At 36.7% G+C, this 20612-nt stretch overlaps 1 protein-coding gene across 4 annotated transcripts in view; it reads left to right on the top strand.

Moving 5' to 3' along the window:
• Window positions 1–14764, top strand: part of HS3ST1 (heparan sulfate-glucosamine 3-sulfotransferase 1) — a 34985-nt gene extending 20221 nt beyond the window's left edge. The window contains exons 4-6 of one of the 4 annotated variants that reach the window (XR_014183988.1): window positions 3029–3118; window positions 11630–11861; window positions 14589–14764. The gene's annotated coding sequence lies outside the window, so the exon portion shown is untranslated. Of the gene's footprint in view, window positions 1–2295; window positions 2355–3028; window positions 3119–4725; window positions 4861–10096; window positions 10215–11629; window positions 11862–14588 lie in introns of those variants that run through there. The other 3 variants (XR_014183991.1, XR_014183989.1, XR_014183990.1) reach the window with 3 other exon arrangements.
• Window positions 14765–20612: the final 5848 nt, after the last annotated feature.

Here is a 20612-nt window from a genome sequence, read left to right on the forward strand (position 1 = left end):
AAAGCAACAGTGTCACAATCACCACCATGAAATATCTATAGTTCAATGATAATTATTTATACTTATATAATACAATTCCTTCCAAGTATTTTTAAGACACTTGAAATACAACCAGTGTTACAGTGGAGAATGACATTCAAGTTACGTTTAAAAGTCATACAAAAAAGCAGACAAGTCAATGTTTTTGAGGAAACCAAATGTAAACCTCTACCCTTAACAAGGACAGTGAAAACTTTAATATGTATGTAAAGCAGGAACTTATTTTTAAGCACATCCATCAGAATCCTGCATGATAAACCATGCAGTATCAATTTATCTTGCTCTGAAAATGGAAATGCTGAGGAATGAATCAATGGTCTCAAAAAGAAAGAAAAATAATAAGTATTTTGAATCAATGCCTTTATATGGTATATTCAGCCAGAAGTAGATGCACTGTAAATTCACCTAGTGAGAAGTTGACAGGTAAAAGCCATATTTGTAAAGGTATGGATGTATCTAGAAATGCAGAAATGTAACCATTGACATTTTCAAGAGTACCTTCATAAGCACCACATTCTTTGTAGAGGTTCAACTACTGTGGCTCTGATAACCTCTTGAATGCTTTGTGAATATTGTCACAGGGAAATGGGCTCCACGTTCTGACAAAAAAAAAAAAAAAAAAAAAAAAGGAGTCCAGAACTGAAGAAAAAAATGATACATTTTAAATATCTGGAAAATTAAGTGATGAAAAGAAAATATTCTAATATTTTAAAGACACCTAACACTTAAAGGAAGATCAGTTCAGTGAAGAAAGTATCATAATTCTGTCTCTGCCATCTCCAGTGATAAGCTCTCTGTAGCTTAGCTGAACCTTTTCTGAAGACTTGCCTTCTCCTTAGGCAAAAATTAAAAAGAAAACCAACCAGAGGGCAGGGACTCTCAACTCATTTAGATCAATGCAGGTTCATTAAAGCCAACACAGTTCAGTATCACATACTTTACATCATTAGAAAGGGGACTTGAAGAAAACAAAAATTACCTGGAGTTGTTCCATAATCCCTTTGCACTTCTGAAATGGTGTAAAGGACATTACTAAAATGAGGCTAAAGTCCCAAAAAAGAATAACAATGGAATTTAGCCATCCTTCTTAAACTAGCCAAACTCTATGACAAAAAAAAAAAAAATCTTTAAAATTCAATAGCAGAGTTGGGTAGAGCCAGATATCTTCCAAAGAACAAGTAATCATGTAGAAATGAGCTAGACACCAAGTGTCCATGGAAACAACTCATGTCTCCTAAAATCCCCTCCACCCAAATAAGCATATTTCAGTTTTTAGTTACTGCCTGTCAATCCAATGCACGCTATGTAAACTTGACTTGTTCACTCTTTTACAGAGCTACTTTAAAATGATGCCTGCTCTACAAATTTTCCAGCAGGACAGCCAATAATCTGTTAATTTGATACGTTGTTTTACAGCTTATCACAAAAAAAGACAATGAAGTTAAATGCAGCAGAAGGGCACATATAGTCCAAGCAGTTATGGTTCATTGATATCGTGTTCTGCAGCTCAAACTAAAGATTTGTATTGGTTCAAGTTATTTTTTTATATCCCTAGAAAAGTCTACTAAATTACCCATATTTTGACACCTATAACTCAAGCGTAAGGGAGAGACAGCTAATGAATAAAAACAGATTTTTATTCTGGCTTTCTTGGAGCTTGTCTATCAGCAAAAAGGTTATATTTTTCTTTTTTTTTTCCTTTTCTAATATATTAAGTGAATGCCTTATGCAAAGGAAATGCCAGTGTCCTCTCCATTTCAGACTTCAAAACAAAACCAAAAGAATATGCTGGAGTTGTTACTGAGGCAAATGCCAATTTGCTTATACAAGCACGGAATTCAGCAATAAGACAAAGCAGACAACTGCAGATTGGCTTATGAGCTATGGACCGTAAGAACAGTCTTTCCTTTGACAGGCACCTATTAATCATCTCCTAACAACTTTTTAGCCTCCATGGACAATTTCTGAGAAAAAGCAATGTCTTCCAGTTTGACTGTCTGGGTTAAAATGCTAGTTTGAAAAGCAGAAGCAACCACAACCACTGTCCTTTATTGGATGAAACATGTCTGAAGGATCATACTCATCTGATAAGAGAGGTGTTCCACATGGTGGACATGCTGAACAGAGAAAGACTTTCATAAACTGCAGAGCAAGGCCATGACTATGCTCAGAAGCCAGCTGTAGATTAGGTAAGAGGACATAGAAATGAGGAGTTACTAAGCATTTTTGCTCTGTTTTCTTATATAATTCATATAGATACTCATGGAAGAAACAGAACCAGATACGTCTATAATATCCCCAGAGGAAAACCGTGGATTCTCTATTTTCCCTCAGTTTGCTCTAGATCAAGAGGTGTCCTCAAAAGCACTCTCTCCTGACACAGGATGTTACCATCGAATGTAGGTTAGCTCAAGGCAAAAAGGTAAAAGTTAATACAAACTTCAGAACTGATCATTAGTAGCTATCCCACAACAATCTGACATTTTAATTCATTCCTTTCATGAGATGGCTTTGTTTGCTACATACCTCAACAGAGATTTTCTCTCAAAATCGTGGAGGTATGGTCTCACTGAGACGTGGTGATGCTGTTCTTACTGAGTGTGTGCTAGGGCCACTTGTCTTTATTGTCAACTGGGAAAAAAAATTATTCAGGAAAGCAAAATGTAGCTTTAGGTGAACTTTGATGTGAGGACAAAAGGGGCTATGATTCCCTGCTTCTGTAGAAACCATGAAGAGGAGAAGAAAACAGGAGACAGGAAGAAAAAGATGCTGCAGCAGTGGGGTCATTGATTGATTTTATTAGATTTATAGATTTAGCTAAGTTAAGCTAATGATAGTACTACATTATTTTCTAGTAAAGCAAACAAAGAAAGCAAACAGATACATAAAATAGAGCAATGAAAAACGTTTGTAAATAAAATAAGAAACTGCTGAAAGGATCAAGCTTTTCAATATTTTTGAAGTGCTCATATTGATATTTCATTTGCAGGGGGTAACAACACTCCTTTAAATCATTGAGAGTAATTGAACAAATCTGGCTGTAGATTGTTTGCTGTTCTGAGGATTAAATACAGGAAATGTAAGTCACCACTCTATAGTTCAAGGTCCCATAAAATAAACAAAGTCTTATTCTGCTTCACATTTGTGGGTGAGTATCAGAATGAAAATTAATTTTCCACCTAAACAAACTAGCATCAAATCATTCAAAAGCCTATACACCTTCTAGCAAAATGTGCCTTGGCTTCTTACAAAAAGTAAGCAATGCAGCGTGTTATACCTTTTACACTACTGTGTGCAAAAATTGTGTTCTATTGCTTTTCTCCCTGGTTGGCTGTAAAAAACATGTACAGGATTTAAACAATGTCTGAAAGTCCTTGACAACCTTACTTCAGATGTCTGGATGATGTATAACAAAAATCTTTACAGCTTTACTTGCAAAACAAGTCATGCAATGCTGATTTTTTTTTGTGCTATACTTTCTGCTAAGTGTAATTTAGAACATGCTTGCATTAATGTTGTCAGACAAGACTCCAAAATAGAATTAAAAAACTACAGGTAACTCACCATTGTTCTTTCAAATTGCACGAGTATTTAAGTATGAAATTAGATTGGGATACTGGAAAGGACACATAATAGGATTTTCTCTAAGGATCTCTATGAAGATGCTTTGGGAAGCAAGCAACTTTTGTCCATATCTTATAAATTAGACCCCTTAAATCATGTCATTCTAACATTTATCACTACTGCAATTTGCCCCCAACTCCCAATGCCTTTCAAGTCAGGCATTTTTGAAGCAATGTAACTGGAATTAAGAGCCCAAATGACCTGCTTGCTAGAGATATAAAAGGGACTCCATTCAAATGCTAAAACTCATATTTAAAGGTTTATCTTTTCTGAATTCCTCAAATATTCTACTTTTGCCTATAATGTCTCCAGTTTCAAGAACACAGAGATTGTTTTGAAGAATGAAGAGACTAGGGTAGTACATTTTAAGCAAAATTAACATTGGCTTAGTAGAGTCAATATAACATATTCTATTCTGGCTATAATTTTCTGAATGTAGCAACCTGGTTCAACATTTATTGCCCCTTCAACTCTTGTTCTACTCAAAATTAAGGGAACCAAAAAAAAGCCACAATTGTTTCCCTAAAGGTATTTGTGCCTCCTAGATGCTGCTCAGCAATAAATGTTCAACACAATTAACACACTGTAAACAGAGTTCAAAGTTGATCCTTTTTGTACTTGTGAATACAAAGCAGCAAAGGATGTAGTAGAATAGCTTTCCAAGAAACTCTCTTTTACTGGAGAAAGAATAGATAAAAAATAAAATGAATAGCGAATATATAATAAAGGTTAAACAATATAATATTTTAGTTTTCTGTGTTACCCAACATGGATTAATTCTGTGCAAAGTCACTCTGGACAAAACAGATACAATATAAATTGTCTATCATCATCCTGTTAGTCCTCAGTCTGCCTTTTATCAAGTCTGGATCCTAGAAGAATTTAGATTTATAGGCTTTTTTCTTTTTAATGTAATTTTTGGATCTTCCTGAGTACACATAAAAGTAGCGAGACCTTAACTCCATCTCTTGGGTGAGATTCCACAGCTTAACTTCTCCCAGGTTTGATCTGAGTCACAATAAGATGTTGCTCATGACTGTTTTCTCAAATATATATCTACAGATTTATAGCTATATGATGACACAGTGATCACACCTGCAAAACAAAAAATGAAACATGAATTCCTGAAAAGTGGGAACATCTACAGAACTGTGTGGAACCTTTGGTTTTCCCTTAAGCTGAGTTAACCTCATTCCTGGAGGTAAAGCAAAACAAACCTAAAAAGAACCCAACACCCCACTCAGTTCACCATAAGTGATATTTCCCCATGTCTCTTGCAGTCTGACTGTCAGCTTTCCATTCATTCATCCCTCAGAGCCTTTCCTAATCTATTCATGTCCCCTCCCTTTTTCTAAAGTCTTTGAAGTTTCACATCTCTGCTGAACCCAGGCGTAGCCCTAGGAAGAGTACCCCATTCCAGCCTACACAGAACCAGTTTGTCTCCCAATAGCCCAGCAGCCACTCATATCAAAAATTCTTTGAAGTCGTGTACCTCAGGCTGCCTTATCTGTGTCATTGTTCTACCTTCTCACTCTCTTTCACAACCTTGTTGCCACTTCCCATGATTTAACTCTAGGCATTCAGGTTGACAACAGAACAAAACAGAACTGAGAGTCATAGATAGTCAGTACTAGATTCATAACAAATTCTCAAAGTATATATTTCCAGATTTATAGCTTGGATAGAAGAAAATGCATTCTGTAAATGCCAATTAATTTATTTTTTTTCAAATCTAAGTAGTTACTTAACTCATAGCCAAATGAAACAGAACAACATTAATTTTAAATACAAGATGCTTCGTGACTCAAATTCATTGACATCAATAAGACACTCATATCCCTTAGAAGATTTTAGGGAAGCTGTGAAAAGCCAGGCCTGCTTAGTCTGCAAATGCTTATCTCACTTCCCTGCATGGAACTCACACCAGAATTGGGGGCCATACATTCCCTGTCTAATGCACAAGAAAAATTGTATCTCTTTGAAGACCTACTCTGCACCATTAATAGAAAGTTGCTTAGAGTACCACCCACCAGAAAACACTGCATTATGAAGTACTCCATTCTGTGACTATGGGGATGGTCCTTCCGGCTCTCCTAGAAGCAGGGACCAGCATCTCTCCCTGAGGACAAGGACATACCTTTCACACAACTGAGGAGGACTTCTTTTCTTTTAGAACCAAGCTGTGCCGTGGTGGTGTTCTTATGAATACCAGTGCGTAGCATTCATTTCATACAGCTTTAGATGACTGTGGCTGAGTTAATTAAGTCCCTTTCCAGCTGATGGAAAGAAGGAAATGTTTGGAGGGGTTGGCTGACCTGACATTATTTAGGCATTTATTCTTGGATAAGAAGAATCACATCCTGAATGAATGCGCTATCCATTTACTGCTAAGGTAGCTGAGGCAGTTTCCACCTCAAAAGTAGGCACCTAGAGTTCAATTAAACTAACTCCTCATCCCCTCCCAGTGACTAGAATACTTTGTGGAGAAGTAGAGGGCCCTCTCTAGCCTGAGTGGGTTCAAAGTCATGCATTGCTTCTCCAGATGGAGAGCCCTTATGAGAAGGCTGTGTGTCCCCCATCTCTCTGATGGAAGCTGTGCTGTTGTGTAGAAAAGCACAGAATGCACCGCCAAGTCATCTGAAGGACTCCAGGGAAAGTAGGTTTGTACTACACTCTGATCACAGAATCACAGAATCGACTGGGTTGGAAAAGACCTCAGAGATCATCGAGTCCAACCCTTGGTCCAACTCTAGTCCGTTTATTAGATCATGGCACTAAGTGCCATGTCCAATTTCAGTTTAAAAACCTCCAGGGACGGCGAGTCCACCACCTCCCTGGGCAGGCCATTCCAATGCCTGACCACTCTCTCTGTAAAGAATTTCTTTCTAATATCCAGCCTATATTTCCCCTGGCAGAGTTTAAGCCCATGTCCCCTTGTCCTATTGCTGACTGCCTGGGAGAAGAGACCAATCCCCACCTGGCTATAACTTCCCTTCAGGTAGTTATAGAGAGTGATGAGGTCACCTCTAAGCCTCCTCTTCTCTAGACTAAACAACCCCAGCTCCCTCAGCCTCTCCCCATAGGTCTTATGCTCAAGTCCCTTCACCAGTCTTGTTGCTCTTCTCTGGACTCGCTCCAGCACTTCAATGTCTTTCCTGAACTGAGGGGCCCAAAACTGAACACAATACTCCAGGTGTGGCCTCACCAATGCAGAGTACAGGGGAAGGATCACTTCCCTTGTCCTGCTGACCACGCATTTGCTTTTCTTTTGTTTCTCTTGTTCCTTCCCCACCCCCTCCATCCCCCAAATGTAGACATATATAACCCTAGAACCAAAAATCAAACCCAGGACTCTTTTTCTCTTAAGTAAGCATCACCTCCCAGGTAAGTGTATTAGCCCTAAGTCTGTAAAATCAAAGATGGTCAGACTGCCATCAGTTCTCCTCCAGCAACTGGTGATTTAAGGCAAACAGCTAGAAAGTAAGGCTGACAGAGAACTGATTCAGTAGCTCTGTATGAGAATGACATTCAGCAAGATGTTCCTCCTCCTCTGCCAAGCCAAAACCTTAGGCATTACTCTGCTTCACTTCTGACTTCTTAGTGTCAGTGGGAACCAGCTTGTCCATTCTGGATCTGCACAAATGACAGGACACTATGAATCGCACCTGAGGAACTATCAAGTGATGAAAATACATCTAAATGCCTCTTGGTTTAAGCAGTTATTGTGTGAGCAGAATTTTGATCATGATTTAGATTTAGGTATGACTCCTGTCTAGAGCTCATTTTAGATGACTGTGATTTTTTTCCTAATGTTTTCCATTGACAAACCTGTATTTCAAATTAAAGATGAAAAGTTTTTGAAAGCCTAATTAACTATAAAATCTCAGTCTATACATCCTTTAGGATAAATTTTCTAGTAAATCTCTTCAGACAATTCATCTAGCTTAATTTACATAAAATAATCTTATGAAAATGGTGGGGCTTTATGTGCATCAATCAAATTATTGAACAGAAAAATTTTCACCTTTTTGTTTTATTAGTATTTTTATTATAGAACCGTAAAAGGAGGTGAAAGGTATCTGTAATAGCATTCTTAAAAGCAGAATTTGTATCAGGTTTTCAACAAACTTATTAAAGCACATTCCTCAAGCAAATGTCAGTCACGCAGTAAATTTTGCTGTGAAACTCTTCCAGAAATTTACTGTATTATTTCAATATGGCAATCTACACTAGTAATAATGTAAGATTAATTGTCACTTTCATATTTAACCTAGCCAAATTCAGTGAGGAAAAAATCCACAAAGTGACCCATTATAAAACTCAATATACATAAAGAAGGGAAGCCTGATTCCTAATCTCTGGAAAAAAAAAAAAAAAAAAAACAAAAAAAAAAAAAAAAAACAGGCATCACCTAGAAAGTTATTTGGCAGAGCTGTTTTCAATTCATTTTTGATCCAAAATGAGAAAAAAAAAAAATCTACAGACTTTGTTTATGTACCTCCATCAGCCACGCTTCACAAATAAATGAGCCTGGTAAAAATCTTATGCCTGCCAAGAAAGAACCCCCCCTTGATTATTGGCATTTCAATGCAATTACAGAATTCAGGTTTAAAAATTAGACTGAATGATAAAAAGCCCATTCTTCATAAATATTTAACCTTCTTCAGTATGACAGTAATTATAGTGTAGAGCTCAGTAGCTGCATATTCCATTTAAAAGATCTGTCATGCCTTCCATTCTAAATGCTTCTTTTCAAAGGTTTGCAATGCCAAGATAAAAAGAAAACTCCCCCAAGGTGAAAACTTGGAATAAAGTCTCAGCTTCTAAAAATTATTATTAATGGTAGATTCTGAGGATGAGAGAGACTGTTTGAAACATGGTGAGATTTTACAACCACTGCTTTCTTTTCCTGAGCAAAATATTTAATAACATCAGATAATCATTCAATTTTCACATTCTAAAAATATCTGGAAAAAACTGCAAAATATTTTCAAAATGAGAACACTGATTTTCATGAGATATTTTTTGTTTTGAAATGTCCTTTGAGCCTACTGATCTAATAACATTTCATCATTTAAAAAATACTTGAAGTAAATATAAAGTATTTGTTGTTGAATGCAATTGTTTTAGATCAAATGAAATGTTTCTTTTCCAGAAATTCCAGATAACTAAAATAACTATTATTCAATCAGCTTTAGATAGGTATAAAGACATTTTGATATGTAAATCCATGTGTTCACATTATGGAAAGCTAGCAAATAACTTTGAAGAAGGTTGTGATAATGCTTAACTTGAAATTCTAGGTTGTTTAACCAGGAGAGGCTAATTTGTCCATTTGAAGTCTGATGGTCTGGAGGTGGGGATAAGGTGGGAAGAGGAGCTATGCTCATTAGTTAAGTGAAGATAACAAGTTTTGTCAGGAGAGGGTGATATTTGTGGCTGCGCTGGCATGCGGGCATTTGACCCAGGTTTTCACTTGTGATGAAAACAGGGTGATTAAGCCTGTTCCCAGGGCAGACTCGTGTTTGGCTGCCCAGTAGTTGCAGTCAGAACACCTTAGGAACAATCAAGATTTCGCCCTTCCTTGCCAGGAGAGAGCAGGAGCAGCTCCCAGGAACTGTTTTCCCATTCTCTGCCCACACAGTGTGGATAAGAAACTAGGCTGGTTTGTGTGTGGGTGGTTGGGGGAGGAGGTAAATAAAGACACATATGTTTATGTGGTACTTCATCTCTACTGGAAGTCAGTAAGGTTTGGAGCCCAGCTGCTGCTTATGCAGCTTTGAAAGGCTTTTTCTCTGTCCTTGGAGCTGAACTGTTATTAGCGGCAAAATTCCTTTCCGGCTTCATGGCTGCATCAGTAAAGAGTCAAGTGACAATATCTCTCTATGCTGCATATTCCCCTTTTTGAGATTAGTCAAAGAAATGCAGTCAAATCTCAAGTTTCACTTCAGATTCTCTTAAGCACTGAAAGATTTAATGGGAAATTATTCGTGCGTCACTTTTTTCCTCTTCTAGACTTTTTCTAAAAAATTAAGAGCTTTTATCTTTCCTGGCCATTCATAATGGATTTAGCCCTTAATTACCTGATTACTATCATGGATTAATTCTTATTCATTTACATCGCTTTGCATTTTTTGATGGTGAATTCCAATGCATTTTCATCACTCTATCAATTAGTTAGTGTGAGGATTTTCTGCAACTTTTGGCAGTCAGCTTTAGATTTGGCTGTTTATAATAATTTTGAATCATATACAAACTTTGTTATTTCTCTATTCATCCCTTTTGCAGATTTTTTTAATATGCTACATAGTACTTGAATCTCACTTTTAACTATCTTCTATTGTCACAACCAAGCATATACTCTTACTATTTGTTCCATATCTTTTAAAGAGTTACTGACCTGTAAGGGGACTTTTCTTTTTTTCCTGTGACAGCTTCATTTCTTCAACAATATTAAACTGATCATCCCTACTGATATGCTGTTGACTTTAGAAGACCCCTAGTAGATGTGTGAAATAGGAGTTCCCTCTACAGAGTGATTCTGCCTTCAGGTATCATGTAACCATTTCTCTACTAACTCTAGTACATAGGATATTCATCATTCAATATAAAGTGGATTTAAATAGAAGTATTATTTTTTCAAATATAAATTACTTTTTTTTTAATCCAAACACAATGCTCTACTGAAGACTGCTCTGTTCTCAACATTGTGTAATAAATAGAACTCATCTTCTAGTAACTCAGTGCTCTACTTGGAACTCCATCTCCTTTCTAGATTTACAAAATGGAAAGCTTGTGGTACTCATTTTTCCTCCTCTTGAGGACTCACGACAAATACTACTGACATACAGTATTCTTGAATCAAAATCTATGAAAAAAGAACTTTAAAATCAAGTAATCTCCATTCACTGTTAGAAGATAAGTTTTCCTCTAAAATTAGACCATAAATGACAAAGTGAATTTTGAACTAGGAATCTGAATGGCATACATTACTTGCAAACAAACAAGCAGACCGTAAATTCCTAAATTTAAAAATATGGGGAAAATAAATATGTTTCCCTCAGGAATCCATTCTTATCTGAGGATGAGTCTGTCATTACTGGGACAGAGCTACCTCTCTTTTGTGCATTATGCTGCTTCTTCACTACAATGTGTCACATTTTAACCTCTTCATTAACCATGGCTGTCAAGTAAAAAAATTATTCCCTCACATGTGCCTCCAAACTTCATGTCTGTATTCACCTGCCCTCTTTCCAAAGTCTTTGTACATCTTGGGAAGGGACATGAGAATAAAAAGATTTTCCGGCCTAGTATTTTCTTTGAAGAAAACCTAGTTATTAGTGAACAGATCATTTTTATGGCTAATTTCATGGCAGAAGTAATTTTTAGGGGTTAGTTAGTCTGGTTTGGATATTATTTAAACACTGTTAAAATGCAAGAAGCCACAATAACTGAAGTTTGTTTCAGTGAAGTTGCTCACATTCATGTGAGCATAATCATGTGAGTATGAACATACGTGAGTCCATAATTAAAGTTTTTTTGTAATTCAGTAGTCTGAGCTGCTCTATAACTCTTGCAGTGAACTCTCTCAGTGTCCATTATGGGATGGTATTGGAAGACCATAAGCACTTGATTGTCTTTGCCTTCATCTTCATTCAGTAGTGAATACAACATCAAAGGTAAAATTTACACAACAGCTCAGGCTTAAGCACCACATAGAACTGAAAGGCTTTATGTGTGAATGTTGCAAGACTCTGGAATTATATCAACTGTGAGTCTTCTGACATAAGAGGATACTCTAGAATGTGCCACCTCCTTCCTTTCTGATTCAGATGGCAGTATTAATTAGTATCAACCTGGAAATCAAGCACTTGACTCATAACATGAGATACAAATCCAGATGTGCTACTTATGCAGTAAGTTCTATGTTGTCATATGTACTAAAATAATTTCTCTGTTTCTACAGATGGAAAGTTTTGCCCCTTTTCCTTCCAGGACAAGACAGGAATGCTGCAGCAGCAGCAAACTCTCCATGGTCATTAGTATGCAACCTACTCCCTGCTTCTCTCTGCCTCTGGAGTAGTGATCCTTGCCTTCTCCTGAGCACGGCTTTCCAAGAAAGTCATGATCTTGGCATGAAACACCTCTTGGATCTCACTGCTGCCATGCAGTCTGTATATGCATGGTGGTATCCTAAGGTACCCAGAAGGCCTGAGCATGCCAATCACCACATGCTCTAGGGGGTACAGCCATACTAGGAGTATGTTCACATGTTCAGCATGTGTCTACATGTTGTGTTGAAAATGATACCAACTTAAGGCATTTCCATGCCTCTGTCCCCTTGCCACTTAAAACTCTTGTCCTCAACTCTGTACTGTCATTTATTTGCCCTTCAGGGACCTCCTTTTTTATCCTCGTACAGTATGTGCCAATAAAATTGTTTGCAGGTCCTTTCTATGAATAGAATACTAAATTAATCTAAAATTTTTATCTTCCCTTGGAAATATTTTTTGTCTATCATGTTTTTTAAACCCAGCACATTTTCATGAAGCAGATGACAGCTCAGAGCCTTAGATAAAACTGTCCTAGTGAAATCCTTAAAGAGATCCCATTCTTCACTACCTTTAGAAAACTGCTTATATTAACACCATTATTATAATTAGCCAACTATTAATCTTTAAAGAAGTCTCAAAGAACTAGAATAATTTGGCAGATACAATGGAATTTCATAACTAAACCTCAGTTTTAAAGGCTCAAAGAGTCTGCATGTAGATAGCAAACAGAATGATATCATCTTCATTAATTTATAGCCATATAATAAGTTAAAATATACCTTCAGTAATCAGTTATCAGTGCAATGTCTGACCTATTTAAAGCAAAAACTTCTAACAGGGTATACATAAGCAGAAGAAAGATTTAATTCTTATCAACAAGCTATTCTGAATCTTTATGGCAAAGATCGATGGAGAGAGGGTGAAAGGGAGGGCTGAGAATGAACTAGAAGCAATTCTAGATAATAGATATTCTCAGAAAGATTCACATAGCAAGATAATAACTGGAAATAAAACTCTAATCATACAGCAGCAAAGAAGAGAATGTGATTGCTGGTAAGATTCCTGAAAGAGAATCAGAGAAGGAAGAAAATAAAGAAAATGGAAAATTTGAATAGGAGTACAAGAGATGGCACACTAGAAACAGAGGTGTGATGGGGAAAACTACATGTAAAGGTTGGAAACAAAAGATGAGGGAAAGAGACACCCCCTCCTTTCTAAAAGGCTTGCCGATTTTTTTTCAAAAACCGTATCAGGCTAGAATAGAAATGGGAGGTTATACGTTGCAGTGAAAGCCACTGAAAAGGATACAAGATAAGAGCTCTAGTGTTAGCATACAAAGCAACTCAGCCCAAGTCTATAAAACTTCACAAATGAGATTTCCAGCCCAACATAACCAATGCCTCTGTGTCAAAAGAAAAATGAAAGTTTGAGTCCTCTGTTATCAAGAAATAATTTAGTGCCATCGACTTCAAATAGAGATGGAGCAATTAACACCAGCACAGAACCTGGTCTGATCCATTAGTTTCCTTTCTAACAACGGGGAGCATAATTCCTTGATAATTTGAGGCAAACTTAAAATAACTCTGACTGTTGCAGCTCAGAAAGTGGAAGATGAAACAAGCACTGCACAGCAGTTGGAAGAAGTTCATTTTATGAAAAACAGCTCTTCATTCCCCTTGAAAAAAGCAATACCACTCCTAATCATCTTACTAATCTTTTTACATGCATACAATGAGAACACATACACTGAGAAAGGACTAGTCCTGTCTGGATATCTGAGAAACACAAACATATTCAGGAAGGACAACGTTTTATCTAAGATGTTAATGCAACACTTCAATATATTCCTCAAGTCTCAACTCCCACTGGCTGAACATTCATGGTGACTGACGCAGTGGGTCCTGGTACCTCAAAGCTCCAGATGTGCGAAATATAAACTCTGTTTAAGCTTGGAAGAGGCCATATACTAGGGGTTCTGTTGAGAAGTTTTGCTTCTTTCCTTTTGCTTTGGCCAAAGGAGAAATCCTGACTTAATTATCTATCCCTGCAACTTACTGGAAGAGTGAGCTGAGTTGAAGTTCTGCCCATCCCACTGACAAAACAGAGCTTTTAGTGATCTTTCTGTTCCTGGTAGAGTTAGCTAGAAATTTTTCCATTGGACTACTATGCCACTGTAGAAGTGTTCTACAAGAACAGGATGTGATTTGACAGAAACAGGTAGGTTTCCTACAGAGGACAGCACACTTTACTGGCAGGTCACCCAGCTTCCCAGCAGTTCATCAGACAAGCTAAACATAGCCACAATTCTGGCAACTGCAGAATAACAACAAAAGACAGGAGTGGTAGAGCTTTAGGGCTCCCTACCAGGCAGTTGGAAACCTTTTGGTCCTGGGACTTCAGGGAAGACAAGACTGCCATGTGGCTGGATGTGTCCAGGGATATATAAACCACCATCATTGTGCTGTCCAGGGAGCTTAAGGAAGCTTAAGGAAGCTCATTTTGTTTTTGAGAAAACTGCATAAGTGATTCTTTGTATTTTGATTTCTTCATATGGACAAAAGTTCGACACATTCCATTCTAACATAAATGTCATTGTTTTGTTCAAACACAGAAACATTTTTTAAACCTTCTGAATCTCCTACTGAATGTAATTACATATCACAGTGAGCATCAGTACTTGGGCACCCATGCAGACCATTAGGCATCCTGAGAATGTGTGAGGCTTTAATGTCTTTGCTGATCTAGGCCCTAAAGTACCCTAAAAAATCTTTTATTGGAGAAAGGTCTATAGAAAACACATAAAATGCAAGCAGGCAAATTATTTACCTGCAGGAGTTAACACCTCTTTATTCATCTTTGCTCTTTCAACAGGAACTTTTGTCCAACAAAGACAAAACTCTAGGACTGGATCAAAGTGTTGTGACTGCACATGATTCAGAGCTTCGACCTCTCTCATTAACATCTATGTCTCCTGCAGTCCATGGATGGCTAGGAAGAGCAAGACCTTGAAAAAAAAATCCTGAAAAGAAAAGAAAAGAAAAAACCCAGAACTCCGAATAAAATAAACTCATGAAATTGAACAAGAGTTGTTTAGAACTGCTTAGATCGTTAAAGCTATGGGGGCGTACTTGGGATAGAAAATATTTCATTTCAAATACATGATCTGCTTATTCTTTCTTTCATGCATGGAACAACTGTCTCCTTTCAGCTCCTTGGGAACTGGCTTTTCATGAGTGGTTATCTCTTACCACCCCCACATGAAGATCTTCTACTTTACATAAACAATTAAATATTTACTGTACATCAAACTAAATAGTTCAGCATGTAGATCACATATTTAAGAATACAGAAGGCCAAGTGTTTGACTTTTTAATAAAAAATTTTATCCTGAAGATTTTGCAAAAAAAAAAAAGTTTTTCAGGAACTGTGAAATCATACAAGATGCACTTGGGCATAAAAAGACGTCAACCATCAGTACTGGTAGGACTTTTCTAAAACAGCTGGAGACCAAAAAGTAAAATAATACAAACAGTTGTTCCTGGTTGATTAGGTAACAGCATTCATAAGAAGTCGTCTAGAGCCAGTGCTCTGTGTGCTGCAATATTTCCTTTGTTTAAGTTCAATGTCATCTGTGTGCACAGTGTAAACACAACACGCACATAGGTTTAATAAAAAGGGGACTTTATATCTGATAGCATCACTGGATTCCCTTACAACAGCAACAATTTTGTACTTAGAAGAAGGTCCCCACAAAAACCACAGCATGCTCACAGTGCAACAATTCTAAATCTTCGTAATTTAACCTCAATTCCATCATCACATTTCCTGCTTGTCTTTTTTGAATATTTACATCTGCCTCGCAAATAGTCCCACTGGGAAATAGTTTGCAAGCAAGGAATAAGCTGGGCATAGGTAAAACATTTGACATCTTTAGGATGAAAATCACTCACTGCTGAAATTCCTCTTTGTAGCAAAAGGTGTCTCTTTAACAAATATATATATATACACATATATTTAAAGCTGAAGTAGTGTTTGCAACCCCTTCTTCCCCATGACTACATAAAGGAAGTAGTGCACATATTTTGCTGTTGGGTCACAGTGCATCATATGAGATATCTAAACATCTGCTGTACATTGGTGTCATACTCCATATAACTGTGCCTTCAGTAGGGTTCATTCACCACAATCAATATCACAGTCATAATAACAGTAAGACAGCTTTGCTTATAGATACAATATCATGATGTAAATTGGGCTGTTTCTTTCTGATTGATGATGAAAAGTCCCTTCAGTTCCTACCATTTCCACAGCACTGAATGAGGTCATCCTTTGCAAACACAAGGGATCAGAAATAATTTGTAATGAGGTATTAACTGTAGTATAATGGAAAATAACCTTCTGAACTTTACAAAACTGTCCATGATTTATAATGATTGTACATCAAAGGATGTCAGGGGAGGGAGTGCAAATGAGACTGTAATAACTGAAACAAAGAAGAATAAAGAAATAAAGATTAAAAAGAGGCAAACACACTGAGAGAGTTGCCAGGACATTAGAAAAAAGCACTTGCAATTTATCAAGTGATTAAGTGCAGATACTACTCATGAGGGAGACTCCAGCTTTCTGAACAGTAATATTTGGCACTTGCTAAAAGTAGAGCTGTATTTTTCATTAAGAGTTAACATCAAGAATGAAGACACATCCTCTTAAGACTCAGTAAGATAAAAACAAACAAACAAACAAACACACACAAAACCACCAAACTTGAGCACCCATGTAACTGAACACAAACTGTCCCTTTTAATAACAATGAAACTATTTAGGTTTTCAAAGCTTGACATGTACATAGTGCTGAGCTTTTGACAAGCTTGTTCATGTTTTATACTAAAACCCTGTTATTAGGAAAAAAGGTAACACACCTTAGATACATAGTTAAGAATTTATTGTTAGTCCAATTAATATTATGATGTGTAATCAAAATACAACATCCAATTATTTTTTCCCAGGTACAATTATACCAATGTATAGTTCTTGAATTACCTATGTGTTACAGAAAAACCCTCTTAGTACTACAGGAAATTATATACTATATTCCTAGTACCTACCCCTTTTCTCTAAAGCTACTCGCACTCTGTAAATGGTCCTCTAGGTCCTAAAGATAACAGCTCCAGGATTCTGTAAGAAGAAGGGGGTAGGGGAGCCTTATTCAAAAGGACTTGCAAACAACCTCATTTCTTCATCTCAATTAATAGAAAAGGCTGACGTTTGTTACCAACTACACCTACACACTTCTAAAACAAGATAAATCAGCTCAGGCTAAGACAAGCCCAGACAAGTTCTAAGACCCTACATTCCTAGGTCAATAAAAAGCCTGTGGTTTTTACTAATAATGGCAAAAAAATATTTTTACTGGCTACATATGTGATTAGGACATGTAGGTGCTTGTACATAGTGCAGAAGAGAAGGATATGTACACAAATGTGCCTCGCTAAAAGAGGCCAACCTAATGACTGTTAGTATGAATACATAAACCCTAAAAGCAATGGCATTAAAAGTGGTGTACACAAATCTGCTCAGAGCTATGTTTTGAAAATCTGTTACCACATCAGAATGCCAAAGCAAAGGTATAGTCACATTTCCCTCACATTGGACATGTGGCTGATTTCTAGAATTACAAAACTGTGTCTGTTACTTCAGTATTCTATAAATATTTGACATCATGTTTCTAAGTATTAAATATGCAGAATAAGATAACTTCTCCTGAAGTCAGATGGCTTTGCTAGTGGAAACTAATGTCCCTCTTAATTATTTAGAGCTTTTGAAGAATTAGCAGCTGAAAGTACAACAAGGAATGTAAAAAAAAATCTACTTGGATTTTTGAAAAGTCTGGGATAAGATATTCAGGAAATTAAACTGCCTTGAGTGATGGATACAGCTGTCCCATGGGACTGTAATAAATTATGTGCAGAAAGGCTTAGTGGTTAACACAGCAGGTGTTAACAGTGTTGGAAAGATTCAATGATTTTGTTTATTTACAAATAATATAAAAAGGAAGTAAGTAACAAAGCTTGCAGAAGACAAAAGTTTGTATTAATTGGATTCAGACAAGCTAACACATACAAAAATTTAGATGTCTTTAACAAAGGTAGCTAAAAAGACAACAGGGATTCAGAGTCAAATTACAACAAAATTTGATTTTATTAGATGTGATCGTTGATACTACAAAAATTTTCATTTAGTTTCCTGCTCAGATTTAGGAGAAATATTTGCTCAGAACAATAACCTATATAACTGATCTTTACACCTGTCAGTGTAATATGTATTCACCTAGAGAAAAGCTACTTGATGAGATGGACTTCTGGTCTGATCTGATGAATACACCCCAGTGTAGATATTGCAAATTTAAGAAACAAATAATATTTCAGATAAAATGTACAACTTATTACCCATATAATTTTAACAACTTTTTTGTTGTTAGGATAAATGAATGGGAACGTGTGAAACAAGCACAAGGGATATTGGGATTATACTGTCTCTTGGACTTGTGTCAGGCAAGTAGAGTAGACTGGAGTAGCCATGTGAATCAGGCATCTGCGATAAAAAGCTGGTGAACTGTTCTAAATGTCATTTGTACTGGAAATTGAGCAGTAAATTCTAAGGTTGTTAAAATACTAAATTTAAATATATTTGTTACAGATAGGCATTCTGTAAACTGAATTTATTACTGGCTGCCAAATTCCTTGAGTTATGTCAAGACTAACTCTCAACTTCAGGCTTGACTTAATACATGACACTTTTGAGTCTTAGCTGCTTGAGCAGTACCATAAAATAGAACTAAAAATGTTTGTGTGGTGTTGTAGCATCTCAGGTTTTCAGTTTCAGATTGCATCTCAAAAGTGAACTTGTTAGTGCTGTGGTCAGGAATAGAATAACATGTTGGACTGACTAACCCAGAGATTTTGGTTCAGCTATTCTTAAACAGTTGACATGAACAAATGGATGACATTTCGTCTTGAGATTACCTACACATGAAACATGAAACACAGCCTCTCAGTTAGATCAGATTTCTTCTGATGGTTTTAAAACACACTATCTACTTCCCACTCATCTCAAATGGTCTTCAAAAAGCAAGATATCATGAAATCCCTATGCAGTAGCCACCCTGCAGTCTAGGGCTTATAAATATTGGAAGAGTTTTGTTGGGGTTTTGTTTGTTTGTTTGTTGGTTGGTTGGTTTTTGTTGTTGTTGTTTGGTTTTATGTGTGTGTTTGTTTGTTTGTGGTTTTTTGTTTGTTTTACTTTATGCTGAAATAAATTTGTATTTTATGGGAGTTTGGGTCTTTAGACTTCAGTTCTGTTGCACACAACATGAACATGAAAATGGGACAAAAATTTGCCCATGAAGAGAAGAAGTCCAACTGCTTACCAGATTGTGTTATCAAAAATGTAGACACCAGGTCAGGGGAATTGACAATTCTCATTTACTTGACACTTGTGAGACCACATCTGCAGTACTGCAATCCAGTTTTGGGTTCCCTGAAATAAGACAGATGTTGGTACACTACAACAAGTTCAGGAGATAAGCCACTAAGATGGACATGGAGTTGGAGCACATGGTTTATGAGAAGAAGCTGGAAAACCAGTCTTGGTTCAGCAGTAGGAAGAGAAAGCTTAGGGGAGACCTTATTGCTATGCACAACTGCCTAATGCAAGGATGTGAAGAAAACGGACCTTCAGTCCCTTTGCAAAGGTGCACAGTGAAAGCACAAGAGACAATGGACATTTTCTTACCTCAGTGACCATTTTGTGTTCTCAGACACTGTCTTAACAGGGCCAAAAAAGACCTCTAAAATTCTGAACTTTTTAAAATATTAAAAAAAATAGCTTACTATTTTTACTATTTTACATTCTTCTAGAATTCTCATTTTCACACTAAGAGATGAATGCCCCATACTTTATGCCAGACAACTTTCTATGTAGAGATGAGGGATCTTGAGAAATTTCAAGTGTTTAATTATTGCTGAAGAGCATCAATTTTCAATTGTATCAACAAGGCAAACAAGGATACAAGATCCAAAAGTGAAGAAGCTGCAAAAGCTTGGAAGCAATAATCCTGTCCTAGGAGGAAAGAATTTCCTTTCTAAAAGCTGCACAAATTGAGGTCTGGAGAATCAGATGCCAAATAAGAACAGTCTTCGGTCTAAAGCTAATAACCAATTTCTATTGTGGGGACCCAGGGAGGATGAAATCCCTCTGCTTTAAAAGAACCACCATACTGAGTGAGCATTTTATCAAGCTGAGCTTGATAAGAATAATTTTAAAAACCACTAAAAACTGCATGCGAAGGCTCAATAACACTACTAAGTTCATGGATAACTTGCTTTCTCTCATGGGTCCCAATAGCAAGATAAACAGTATTATTTCCCTCTTTGAAACAAAGGAAACTGAGACACAGATGTTAAATGACTTGACAAGACATTAACTTATCTCGGACTTAGACCTGGTTTCTCTGAGTCTCAGTCCATTGCCCAAGCCACTAAAAAACACTTTTACAAATTGCCTGGCAGTATGACTCGAGTATGCCAGTATAACTGCATATATTTTATACTAAAAAAAAAAAAAAAAAGTTTTTTTTATCTTTTTGTTTTCTTGGGAAAAAAAAATAAAACAGGTGTGGTCAGTTTTTGTTCTAAGGTGTACACAAATTGGCTGATCATGTCTCTAATAGGTCTTCTAACATTTATATAATTCTTAAGAGACTCGAGAATTTTTTATTTATACAAGCAGTCACTGCATTTCACAGTTTGTCCTGTCAGCTTCCTTGAGACCTGCTATGTATCTTGGCAAGAGTTACTGTATCCCCAAAGGAATCAGTGATTATTCTTTCAAATGGAG

Source organism: Streptopelia decaocto (genome assembly GCF_964273445.1).
Source record: "Streptopelia decaocto genome assembly, chromosome: 4".
In the NCBI taxonomy this organism is placed as follows: Eukaryota; Metazoa; Chordata; class Aves; order Columbiformes; family Columbidae; genus Streptopelia; species Streptopelia decaocto.